This window comes from Tamandua tetradactyla, chromosome 8, assembly GCF_023851605.1.
Source record: "Tamandua tetradactyla isolate mTamTet1 chromosome 8, mTamTet1.pri, whole genome shotgun sequence".
Taxonomy (NCBI): domain Eukaryota; kingdom Metazoa; phylum Chordata; class Mammalia; order Pilosa; family Myrmecophagidae; genus Tamandua; species Tamandua tetradactyla.
The window spans coordinates 15,216,957-15,230,739 of record NC_135334.1 but is presented as its reverse complement, the minus strand read 5'-3'; the positions used below and the strand labels follow the sequence as shown (position 1 = coordinate 15,230,739).

Below are 13,783 nucleotides of genomic sequence, written 5' to 3'. Positions count from 1 at the left end.
TATCATATTCACCTTAATATTCCAATACCAAGAACATAATATGCATGATAAATATATGAATTAACATATCACACTCCCCATGCATTTCTTTCTTGTTCATATGAAAAATCACTCTTGAAAACCATAAAATTTTTCATTATTTTAGTTCAAAATATAATATGGAGGAAAACAGACATTTAGTTTACAGCACAGAGAAAAAAATGTCAGTTCAAATGAAGCAAATAAAAAGTTGTATAATACTGCATATCTACCAGTCCAGCTTAAAAAAAAGTGATATTTAAATAACATGGCTTAAACATCATCTCCTCAACTAGATAATTTAAGTCTTATTCTCAGATTCCTCATAGTCAAACACTGGGATCATATTAGCTTAGGCCATTGCTGAATCTCCTTTATTGAATTCCACTTGTAATATACCACTGGCCATTAATAAGCCCTTTACAAAAAATAATGAGGAAGAATTCTTCTTCATATTGCAAAACTGTTCTTATGATCTCCATCACGAAGCTCAATATTTTCTATGCAAGTTTTCACGTGAGAAATGATTTTTGAGGGAGATAAATAAAAAAGGAAAGACTGTCTGTCCAAGAAAATTTGGTAAGATTTTTATCTGATATGCCAAAGCAGTGTATCTTTCCTTTTGGCCTGAATTCAGGAAATTAATGGTAACACCCAATTTTGGGGTGATGGTAGAAAATAAAAAAGTAATTATATGAATGCTCATAATTATGGGTAATGATGTTCAATTCCAGTAATGATATTAAGCATAAAATTTAATTTGCCTACTTTTCACTTTTATTTTTGTTTTACATTTTATTAATCTTATTATGTTTGTATTAAAAATCTGAAAAAACATGCACAATTCACAATAGATTAAAGAGGCCAGGTATAAACAAATATATGCAAATAAATGACTAAGAATACATGAAGGATGATTATGAGTACATAATCTTAATAAAGAGTATCTTCATTATGAAGATATTCTTCTTCTTAAGAGTTTCCTCAGTGCATTTTGTACTTCCCTGTTCCACAGACTATATATCAGGGGATTCAGCATGGGAATCACGGTGGTGTAAAGCACTGAGACACCTTCTCCTGGGTGACTGAACTACTGGAAGTGGGTTTGAGATACATGAACATGAGAGAGCCATAAAATATGAGAACAGCTGTCAGGTGGGAGCTGCAGGTGCTAAATGTCTTAGACCTGCCCTCTTTAGAGTTGACATGGAGGATGCTGGAAAGGATAAAAGCATACGTCTGATGATGGTCAGGCTGGTCGTCACCATGTTAAATCCACCAATGGTTAAAATCAAAAGATCATCAATGTAAGTGCTAGAACAGGAGAGTTTAATAAGGGGAACGATGTCACAGAAATAGTGTCTAATGATGTTTGTTCCACAGAAAGACAGCCTTAAAATACAACCTCCATGAATCATGGCATCAATAAAACCTACTGAGAAGACTGCAGCCACCAGCAGAGAGCAGACCCGAGGGGACATGATGACGTTGTAGAGGAGAGGGTTACAGATGGCAATGTAGCAATCATAGGCCGTTACTGCCAACATGTAGAATTCAGAAATGATAAAAATAGAGAAAAAACAGCTGACTCATGCATCCCGAATAGGAGATCATTTTACCTCCGTATAAAAGCCCTGCCAGCATTTTGGGGGTGATGACTGAAGAATAGCAGACATCTATAAAAGACAAACAACTCAGGAAAAAGTACATGGGGGTGTGAAGTTGAGCATTCAACCCAATTATTGAGATCATACCAAGGTTTCCCACCATTGTGACCATGTATATATCCCCAAGAAGAGGAAGAAAAGAGGCAGCTGCAGCTCTCGTTGTTCAGTTAATCCTGAAAGAACAAACTCAGTCACTGTGGAATGATTTCTCATACCTGTTCTCCTGTAAGAAATCTGTGGAGATGAGAAGGAAAGAAGCAAAGTAGACAGGCAGATTTCCAGCTTGTCTGAAAGTCCCTGGCTCAAGTTTTTCTAGCTCTGGAAACACTGAACCAGGCATCATTTAACCCCTTGGTACTAAGCCTGCACCTCCTATGATGTACAGGGACTTTGACTCCTACAAAAAGTAAAAATCCAGGCAGAACTTTGTAGGCATCTACCTATGCTACCAATGCTAAAGACCATGGGAGGTTTTGCTATGTACAGGGACTTTGACTCCTACAAAAAGTAAAAATCCAGACAGAACCTTGTAAGCATCTACCTATGCTACCAATTCTAAAGACCATGGGGAGGTTTTGCTAAAGCAAATTGGTTGAAGAAATGCATAAAGAATGGGCAGGAGTCCTAAAAATACTCTGCTAATGACAGACTTCCCTAGGAATAATTCTGCCTCCAGCGTTTTCTACAGAGAAGGTGTTTGTTGGCAAGGTAAATTAAAATTTCCTGTGTCACGTTTTCCAAGGGTGGTGAGCAGAGTATTAATTCCAGGGGGATGTTTATAGACATTACATTGAATAAGTAGCTTAAGATCCTAGGACTTACAGAAATGCTAAGTTACATAAAGACAAACAGCTTTCTTAACAGAAGGATATCTCAGTATCTCCCAGAATGTTGTATAACATACAATGTTTCCCAAATTTATTTGATGGCAGTAATCATCGTTCTTTCTTTTCTCTCTTTCCTTTCTTTTTCTTTTTTCAATCACATTGTAATTGAGCCATCACAGTGTGGCTCAGAGCATAATTTATGAAACCGGTGTTTGTTTTTGTGTTTGTTCTATTTTTAATCTAACCAACAGTTGATTTCCAGATGGAAAGCCTATTCTTTTTTTTAAATTTTTTTTATTAATTAAAAAAAAGAAAAGAAATTAACACAACATTTAGAAATCATTCCATTCTACATATGCACTCAGTAATTCTTAGTATCATCACATAGATGTATGATCATCATTTTTAGTACATTTGCATCGATTTAGGAAAAGAACTAGCAAAACAACAGAAAAAGATATAGAATGTTAATATAGAGAAGAAAATTAAAATAATAATAATAATAAATATATATATATAAAAAAGGAAAAAGAAAAAACAAAAACAAAAGGTACAAACAAACAAAAAAAACTATAGTTCAGGTGCAGCTTCATTCAGTGTTTTAACATAGTTACATTACAATTAGGTATTATTGTGCTGTCCATTTTTGAGTTTTTGTATCTAGTCCTGTTACACGGTCTGTATCCCTTCAGCTCCAATTACCCATTATCTTACCCTGTTTCTAACTTCTGCTGGTCTCTGTTACCAATGATATATTTCAAGTTTATTCTCGAATGTCGGTTCACATCCATGGAACCATACAGTATTTGTCCTTTAGTTTTTGGCTAGACTCACTCAACATAATGTTCTCTAGGTCCATCCATGTTATTACATGCTTCGTAAGTTTAGTCTGTCTTAAAGCTGCATAATATTCCATCGTATGTATAGACCACAGTTTGTTTAGCCGCTCTTCTGTTGATGGACATTTTGGCTGTTTCCATCTCTTTGCAATTGTAAATAATGCTGCTGTAAACACTGGTGTGCAAATGTCCATCTGTGTCTTTGCCCTTAAGTCCTTTGAGTAGATACCTAGCAGTGGTATTGCTGGGTTGTAATCCATTCTGCCTGTCTATATCTTTTGATTGGGGAATTCAGTCCATTAACTTTTAGTGTTATTACTGTTTGGATAATATTTTCCTCTACCATTTTGGCTTTTGTATTATATATATCATATCTGATTTTCCTTCTTTCTACACTTTACTCCATACTTCTCTCTTCTGTCTTTTCGTATCTGACTCTAGTGCTCCCTTTAGTATTTCTTGCAGAGCTGGTCTCTTGGTCACAAATTCTCTCAGTGACTTTTTGTCTGAAAATGTTTTGATTTCTCCCTCATTTTTGAAGGACAATTTTGCTGGATATAGAAGTTTTGCTTGGCAGTTTTTCTCTTTTAATAATTTAAATATATCATCCCACTGTCTTCTAGCTTCCATGGTTTCTGCTGAGAAATATACACATAGTCTTATTGGGTTTCCCTTGTATGTGATAGATTGTCTTTCTCTTGCTGCTTTCAAGATCCTCTCTTTCTCTTTGACCTCTGACATTTTAACTAGTAAGTGTCTTGGAGAAAGCTTATTTGGGTCTATTTTCTCTGGGGTGCGCTGCATTTCTTGGATCTGTAGTTTTAGGTCTTTCATAAGAGCTGGGAAATTTTCAGTGATAATTTCTTCCATTAGTTTTTCTCCTCTTTTTCCCTTCTCTTTTCCTTCTAGAACACCCACAACATGTTTATTTGTGTGCTTCATATTATCATTCAATTCCCTGATCACCTGCTCAAGTTTTTCCATTCTTTTCCCTATAGTTTCTGTTTCTTTTTGGAATTCAGATGTTCCATCCTCCAGTTCACTAATTGTAGCTTCTGTCTCTTTAAATCTACCATTGTAGGTATCCATTGTTTTTCCATCTTTTCTACTTTGTCCTTCACTCCCATAAGTTCTGTGATTTGTTTTTTCAGACTTTCCATTTCTTCTTTTTGTTCAGCCTATGTCTTCTTCATGTCCTCCCTCAATTTATTGATTTGGTTTTTGAAGAGGTTTTCCATTTCTGTTCGTATATTCAGCATTAGTTGTCTCAGCTCCTGTATCTCATTTGAACTATTAGTTTGTTCCTTTGACTGGGCCATATCTTCAATTTTCTGAGCGTGATTGTTATTTTCTGCTGGTGTCTGGGCATTTGATCAGATTTCCCTGGGTATGGGACCCGGCTTCTTGAAAGGTTTTTCTGTGAAATCTCTGGGCTCTGTTTTTCTTTTCCTGTCCAGTAGATGGCGCTCGTGGTGCTCATCCCTCTGCGGGTCCCACCAGTAAAAGATGCTGTGGCTCCTTTAACTTGCCAGTCTGAATCTCACAGTCGGCATGGGAAACCGTGCGTGGAGGGAGGGTCGCCGGCCACCGCAGCTTGGGGGAATGCCGGTCCAAATTGCCCAGCTGGCCCGAGACGCCAAGCGTGGCGGGAGGGCCCTGCATTCCAACATTCCCAGTCGGACCGGGAAGCCACGTGTGTGGAAGGGACCCCGGTCACCAGCCACCCCGGCCCGGGAAAGCCCACACCCCTCGGGTATCTCACCGCAGCGGATTCTCCCTGCCCGTTCAGCCGTTCCAGAATGGGGTACGCTGTCTTTTTGATCTCTGTTGTGGCTCCGGGAGATGTTTCGTATTGTTTCTGTTTCTTTAGTTGCTGTTCTGGAGGAGGAACTAAGACCCGCGCATCTTATTAAGCCGCCATCTTCTCCCAGAAAGCTTATTCTTACACTTCAGTGAAGTCAGCTAATGGCAGAATAGCAACTGGCTCTGTCTTCTGGGTCTCTTGCTCTCCTCTAAGCCTGCATCACTAGCCTGAGGTACTCAGGGTACTTCACAGGGGAACTCAAGGCAGCCTAACATTAGTAAGGCCACTTTGACAGTGCCAGCAACCCACACATCCCTTCCTGCCTGCCAGTCACACGTCACCTCAGTTCAGAGGCAAAGATGACACAGGTCTTGGCGTTGCCTGTCCCAAGTTGAATTAAGGACTTATCTTTGAAGTATCCAACCATTTCCTTTTTAGTGTTGGGCTGCTCACAGAGCCCTCTCTAGATTCTTATATTTGTGCACAGATTATACAGAGCCCTGCTCAGACATCTGAGCATTTTTTCCATCTCAACCCAGGATCTCCATTTCTCCCAGACTATCCAGGAAGCTGTTGTGACTTCTTGGTTCCCATCTGTCATTGCCATCTTAGGCCAAGCACACTTCCCTTGGCCATGTGAGTTCCCAAAGATGCAGGTGCTTCTTCCTAATGCCCCAGGTCCCTCTTTCAATTCAAAACAAAGGAGCTTCATGCTGCAGAGCAGGTCACCAAAGACATAATATACACACATGCCCCACATCTGCTCTTTTCTTCTACTCTGAGGGATGGAGATGGGAATCATGTACAAAAGAGAAAATATCCAAAGGCCCTTTGCCTGTTACTATAATACCATGGAGTCTTCTTTCGTCCATCACCTGATATCATGTATGCTCTAGCCATAGAGACCACACAGACAGAAATATTAAAGGAATGACTAAGAAGATCTATATCCTGGGTTTGGTTTTCTTTTGCCTTTAATCTCACATTTGCTTAGAAATTATACAGAGTCCTGGACTCTGCATGGGCTGTTTTCTAGCCTGAGTGTCACAAATACTCTGACCACTTTTAGCATGCTTCCATGTTTCCCTTAATTCCTACCAAAATAAAATGCCTTCCATCCTGCACATGTTCCTTGTTTTATCCCAGTGTCCTTCATCCTTAAACCCTCTAGTCAAGCCAGTTAGGTTGCTCTTTCCTGCATTTCCTAGTCCAAACCATCTCTGTACTTCAGGTCTTGGCAACTCAAAGCGTGGACCATGGAACAGCAGCAGCATCACCTGGGAGCGTGTTGAAATGCACAATCTCAGGTCCTTTTCCAGATCTACTGGGTCAGAATCGGCATTTCAACACGATCCCCATGTGATTTTGGTGCATGGTATTCGAAATTTGAGTTCTAGGTTAATAACCTAATAATTTACATTTTTCTCTCCTAAAACTAATGATTTTCTTCTTTCTTGTTTTTTCCTCTGACCCCTCCTCTGCTTCTTGGGCCAGGACACATTCATGATCACACAGAGCCAACCCTGGAAACATCTCTTCAAGAAAGACCTCTCAGATGAAGGTCAAGAACCCCACAATTTTATATACCAGTATCTTGTCACCTTTGTGTGAACTCAGGGAAGTGCATCTCAAGTAACTTATTGCAATACATTGCATTAAGGGTTTGTGTTTGTATAAAGAAATGCTCTACAAATTAAGTGTTTATCCACAGAAAAATGAACAATGATAGCCAGGTTCTATTTTTTTTTTTTTTTTTTTTTTTTTTTACCATCTATAAATTAGCTGCACTACTTCCCAGTTTTCAGGGGCAAAGTTCCACTCAGCTAGAGATAAATTTCATGTTGTATAACTGAGCACCATCCAAAATAGTTAACTACTCTGACAGACTTGAGAGCTCAGTTGCATTTTTCACAATTCAAAGTATAACAAAATGTTTGAAACATTTCAACAGACCATAAGGTATTCTTAAAATGCCAAAATATAATTTCAAAAAGTAATGGACATAAAGAATTGTAAGAAGATATTTTTCATTCTTTTCAAAGCAAATTTTTGAAATCAAGAATACATTTTATACTAACATGCCAAATCAGACTAGTTACCTTTCAAATGCTCAGAAGCCACATATGGCTAGTGGCTATGGAAGTAGAGAGCACAACGCTAGAACATATATATATATTTTCCTGATACTGACTTAATTTTTATATATGAATAGCAGATGTGATGGCGGAAAGTGGACTGTCAATCATAAGATTTAACTTCAACCCCGGTTCTAACATTTACAATGCAACATTTGACTAATCACAGAGTCCCTGAGCTCCATGTTTTAATTTGTAGAATAATAATTATAAACACTAAAAGGGATATTGTGCAAATTAAATGAAAATAATTTAGTTAGCATGGGTGAACACACTTTGCACAGTTGCAGGTCTATAGAAATATATTTCATAAATGCATAATTCCTATTTAGAAAGCTGTTGAGTGTTAATTGCCAGATTGCCCCGGGGGCTTAGATAAGGTGAGGGTCTATGATGCATGGCCATGCCCTCCATACCTCTATTCCTGTGACTCTACAGCCCTGTAAATACACTGGAACCCTAGAGATCCTGTGGATGGTCAGGAGTTGATTTTAGAACATGTTCTAATAACCATACAATAGGAACGTCATAGCTCTGTAACTCACCTCCTTCCCTCCTGAAGTCTCTAGGTGAGAATCTCTTCTTTTTCCTATCCTCTACAGTTTGGGAGTAAGATGTATTAGTTACACTTTCTTCTTTAAGTGTCTAAACAACCATAGCTAGCAGGAACCAGGCTTGAATGAATCAGTTCACTTACTTGGGATATAGTATTATAAAGACCAGTAGTCCCCAAGGGTTTCCCACCTCTGAGGCTTAACAGCCTATATATTTTTAAAGAACTGTCCCTGGCCTGTCATAGTCTTCTGCACATAAGGAAACCTAGTCACGTAATGAGGTCATGTTTCCAGAAAAATGCATTTGAAATAGTTCCACACTGGAAATATATTCAAAATTACAGTGTTACTAGTTTGGAATGGATGAGGAAAAGAATACTGTCTTCTCACAGAAACATGAGATTTCCGGTTATATCATGTAAGTGATAAATGATAGAATCTTTTTATTTATTTAATAAATATATTTTGGGGATCACCACAGATGAGACAAAAGGGATATAAAATTAGTCCCTTGAGGATCTCACAGTCTAGTGGACAGATGTACTGTCCACCCTGGTAAAGTGCTGGCTGAGTGAAATAGCAAAGACAGTGCTCCATGGAACCAGCACTGGGTACTGACTGAGCTCAGAGATGGACAGATGGCTAATGTTTACTGTGATTCAGGCAATTTTTATGGGAGAATAGACTTAAACTGTGCCCTCAAAGGTGGGGAGAACTCACTTAAGCAGAGAGAATATATGCAGGGATATTCAAGATATAGATAAGGGCATAAATGAAGGAATTAAGAAGTACATAACATAAGGAATGTGTGTAGAACTTTAAGCATGACAAGAAGTTCTTGGTAAAGCAGTGGATCAGTTTTTCTAGTTTCTAATCACTATGGAGGCAAATTACATCACAGGTGACTTTGAGCACAGCCCTTCATTCCTAGTAAAGGCTCTCCAGGATATCCCATAGAAGGTGTCTATGACTTTGGATGAGCTATTTGAGGCACCCTTAAGATAAGACTTGCACTTGAAATCTCCCAGTTTCCAGGAATGAGCAGATGAGTTCAAATCTCAGTTCAGGGAAAATTATGATATCAATTCAGAATATTTTGCAATCAATTAGTAAGTGTCTACTATTTTAAGGACCCTGGATGCCTGAAGGTAGAGCAAAGGTTAGTTACATATTTATTTTCTTGAATAAAAGTGACTTGAGCATCATCCATACTCCTTTAGCTCTTTATGCACACTTCCTTTTTTCCTTTGGTACTGACGTCCACTTTAGCATTTCTCTACCATACATGACATGTGCTGGTCTTCCTGGCTATTTGGCGTTTGTCAAGGGAAGGTGCCATTTATCATTTATCAGTGTGCTCCTGGGGCCTTGGGACAATGCCTGGCACAGAGTTCAACTTATTCCTTTCAGTATCCCTCATTCCCATCAGATATCCATTTCAATCAGAATACCTTGTTCTTTCTTGTCTAGAAACTCATGAACTGACAAACAGATGAAACTAGGCAAACTTAAGGAGGAGGGTTTTTTTTATAACTACAAAATCACAAAAAGATCAATCCCTTACAAAAACGAACCCATCATGAATGATGAAGATTATGATATTTCAAGAGTTAGTGTATGGTACAATATTCTTGTTTATCCTTAAAATTAAATGAATTGTTAGATGAATATCAACAATGCTATTTATACTTGTCCTAACAAGGTCTGCTTTGAGGTATATTGGAGTCAAATATTTTAAACACAAAAATTTTATAAGCAGCATACCCAATACTAGTCTATGAATTATTATTGTGATATTGTTTAGTAAAATAAATCTCAGGCAACCTTATTATGATCATATATGATCACAATATGATCATACACATACATATGTATGTATTTTACATATATGTATACATATGATATGTGTGTGTATCACTGCCTTACCATGAAAGTAGCTTCTTTTGGAATTAAAAATTATTTGTAATATGCTACTACACAAATATCAAAGGAGGGGCATCTGATTCCAAAAACAAATGCATTTTGAAGGCCAAGAGAAATGTTAGAGTACTGTATTATTCTTCATTGTTAATGTGGATAACTCAGAGTTGATTTAGCTAAAGCACTGTCTTTATAGTTATGCCAGGAGTTCCCCTCATGTGGAATGTGATAACTAGGTAACTTGCTGTGTTTTATCATTATTGTTGAATTAAAGGTGGGCTGAGGCCCTGTACATGAGTCTTAACATAGCATCTGGCTTTGAGTAATCATTCTAAAAATAACAAATCCTTTGTATGAGGGTCATAGCAAGTCCCTGAGCCTCATTCTGATACAATAATTATATTATTTATTTATCACCCCTGGCATGGTATAATCATCTAAAAAAATGCAATTGGGCACGCGCATCTTATAGCAAGGTCTATGAACCCTAAGAGTTCTCTGTATCTTGAAAAACAAAGACACAGGATTTGAAGTTTGGGATCAAGTGAGATCCCTGATATGAAAAGCAGTTCTGATATGGCTTTATGGATAAAATTACACAAAATTTTACTGACATCATATTTTGTTTTTCTCCCTTGCTTCCTCTAGGAAAATTTTCCTCACAGAATAAAACTAAGAAGTCATTCAGCATACAGAGATATATGTATTCATAGAAGAAACAGAAAGATGTGGGCGAGATGCAACTTCTCTTCTTCCTCTTCCCCTTTTCCCTACCCGGATACCAAATTCTGGGTGCTACCGCAGAGTAGAGAGAATTCTTTGGTCAGGAATAAGAAAATTATAAAATCAGGTAAGATAGTATTACATCAGGAGTGGAAGAAAGGTGGTTATTATTATTATTATTTTTATGATTTCATTCTTCAGCGAGGGGCTTCTAAGGCTTTTAGCTATGGCATTTAGGTTTGGGAATGACCTCAGCACCCACGCGCCACCTCCAATCCCTCTATCACCAAAAACACCACCATCATCATCATCAGTAGGGAAACAGCCTCCCACTCAGTAGGGGGCATTGCTCCACACACAGTGTCTTTCCCACATGGACCTCCACGGCTGTCTGCTTTGACTGCACCAGACACTGCTGCACGGTGCTGCACAGCCCTACTAACGCTGAGCTCAGTGGAGCGAAGACACCTGGCTTACATGTATTCTTCCGTGTCATACGTTGCTGGATGTTTACCCAAGAAACGCTAACGGTGCTCGATGTCCTACAGAGATTTCTACCAAAATTAACTTTTTGTTTTCGGTTTCCCCGGTGCCATGAGGATTTAAAAGGGGCGCAAATCATACCTCGTTTAGAATTGGTAATAGTTTCGTCTTACTGGGTCAAGCTCATCAAGTCAAGACCCTGCTTTCTCTCCATTTGAATTTGTCAGACATCCCTGGTCTTGAAGAATATAGAATCTTGAAAATGGCCCCAATCGGTGGTCTGGCATATCCAGGTAGATCTGACCTGCCCACATCCCCACGGCCACACCCAGGCACACACACGTACGGGCACGCGCAAGCGTAATCTCCAGTGGTCAAGAATACGGAACGCAGAGGGAAAGAAAGGTAAAATGAATCCATATTTGTTGGATACCGATTAGTAATTTTATGAATATTATTTCGGTAACAGTAAATTTAATTGAGGAAAATATATAGTTCATTTTAGTAGTGAGAACATCGGGGCTCAGACTGATAAAATTATTTGCTAAAAGCCACACAGTAAGTGACAGAGCCAAGACTCAAAGTCAAGAATGAATCACACCATAACCCACACCCTATCCCCCAAAAGCAGCATAGGCAGAAAATGGCTGCTTGTCTTTACAGTGGTAAAGAAAAATTTTGTGCCCTTTAGGTGACTTAGCACACATCACTAAATTTTGACAGCAAAAACAGATGGGGATTAAGACTCTAACCAATAACAAAGCTAGTGCAGGTAACTAAAGAAATTACTGCTCATCTTTTTATCACTGACTTTTACTAAAAATAATGCAATGAACTCAAAATTTTGCAGATATACAGGTGGTTCATGAAGACAAGTCTCAGAAGAGAGATTCCCTAGATAGTTTTGTGTACTCCGTCTCAAAGAATCTGAGAACTATGAAAAGAACCTAAGAGGTTAAGAAACATCTCCAAAGATTAACATGTCCCAACATCCTTAAGTGCCAAACTAACAGTGCTGGAAGAGATTCAATGGAAGAGATTCTTAAATGTCAGTTTGCTTAAAAAAGCATTCACAGCACATGATAAAACTACACTTCTCCCCCCCGCCTCCCACCCCCCACCCTGCCCACAAATTCTGAAACTATAGATCTGGAGTTGGAGACAAGAATTCACAATCTCAACAAGCATTCCAGCATTTCTTACATGGTGGAGAAACAGTAGGATACAGGACAGCAAAATACCATCACTCCAAAGTGTCCACCAGGGAATCCTGTCCTGAAGGCCCCGCCCACACCTCAGAGAAGCAGCTTGAGGAATAGGGAAGACAAGCGGCATGAAAAAACACTGAGTGGAAACATAAACATACCATAATATACATACACTATCAATACTGTCTGCCCATAAAATCCACGCAGTCAGCACTTTCACTAAGTCCCAGCATGCAGAAGGGGGACTTCCAGCTTTTATATATGTAACCCCAAGATCCATATTGCCCCTTTGTGACTTTCCCTTCAGTCAGCATCAGGAATAGCTGCTTTACCTACAGGAATACACGTCCTGCGTACATGTTCCGCAGGCAGGAATCAGTCCACCCAAGCCTGGTATACTGAGGACTTCCAGAACAGGACCTCTGAACCCCACGCTGGAGAACACTTCTCGAGGAGTAGAGAAAGTTAGACTCCATTCTTTCACTTCGAAGTAAAAGGTAGCAAGTGTCCCGAAACCTGTCCAACTTGCCCATGAAATTCCCACCCTGAGAGAGAGAGTCATAGATGTTTATTGCAATTTCTTAGGCTTTCTTATTGTTGAAATTATTGTTTGAATCACAGAGGCACCTAATCACGTATTTAAATGTCATAGATACTGATTTGGTAATAAGTATTTCATTCTCACTTATGATCTCCAGAATTTAGAAAAAGTTTTAATTTCTTCAGATGGGATTATGTATAATTATTTGTAATGAATCCTGTGGTCATTAATGCCACAATATTATTGCTTTGCTTTCCAAGATACTCTTAGGTTAGAAAATATTTTTACATGTGTACACAGTCCCAAGTGGGTTCCAACTTTTAAAATTATTGCTGGATCTGTTGATTCTATATCATGGGGCTGACATGATTCAGGTTTCATGTTGTTCATTCTCTTGTAGATCCTACTAATGGTAAAATATCTAGAGCACATGTTCTGAGAGAGAGAGGGCAAGATCCATTTTGCTAAGTACTGGCTGTGTGGTGTTTGGGCAACTTATCTCACTTTTCTAAACCAATGTTTCCTTATGAAAAAAGAGATAATACTAGCAGACATTCAATATAAACTTCAAGGATCTTTTTGAAGGTCAAATAAGAAAATATACACAGACATTCTTTTAAAACAAAGTATTCCTGTATGTTTGCTGCCATTAATAGTGTTTCTTGGGTATTTGGAGGGTATGAAGGAATCAGTGTGGGAGCAATTCAACTCCTCTGACTCATTTCATTTCTAAAAAATGGTGGCAGCACGACTGATGGAAATAGCCTAAATATTACGGGGAATTGTTATCACACAATTCTGTATAGCAATACAATGGGCTATTATGTGTTCATAAATTGTTTAGATGGACCTTGGATAAAAATTTTTTTCTTAAATTAAAAAAAAATGGTTGTTATCAGAAAAGTTGCAGGTTCACAGAAAAATCATGTGGAAAATAAAGAGTTCCCATATACTCCCCACCTCACTGTTAATACTTTGCATTAGTGTGGTATTTTTGTTACAGTTGGTGGAAGGATATTATTATATTGCACTATTAACTATGGCTCATAGCTTTCATTGCAGTC

The 13,783-nt window shown here is 38.4% G+C and overlaps 1 pseudogene; it reads right to left on the bottom strand.

Moving 5' to 3' along the window:
- Window positions 1-970: 970 nt before the first annotated feature.
- On the bottom strand, window positions 971-1,898 carry LOC143644993 (olfactory receptor 8D4-like; annotated as a pseudogene).
- Between the last annotated feature and the right edge of the window lie 11,885 nt (window positions 1,899-13,783).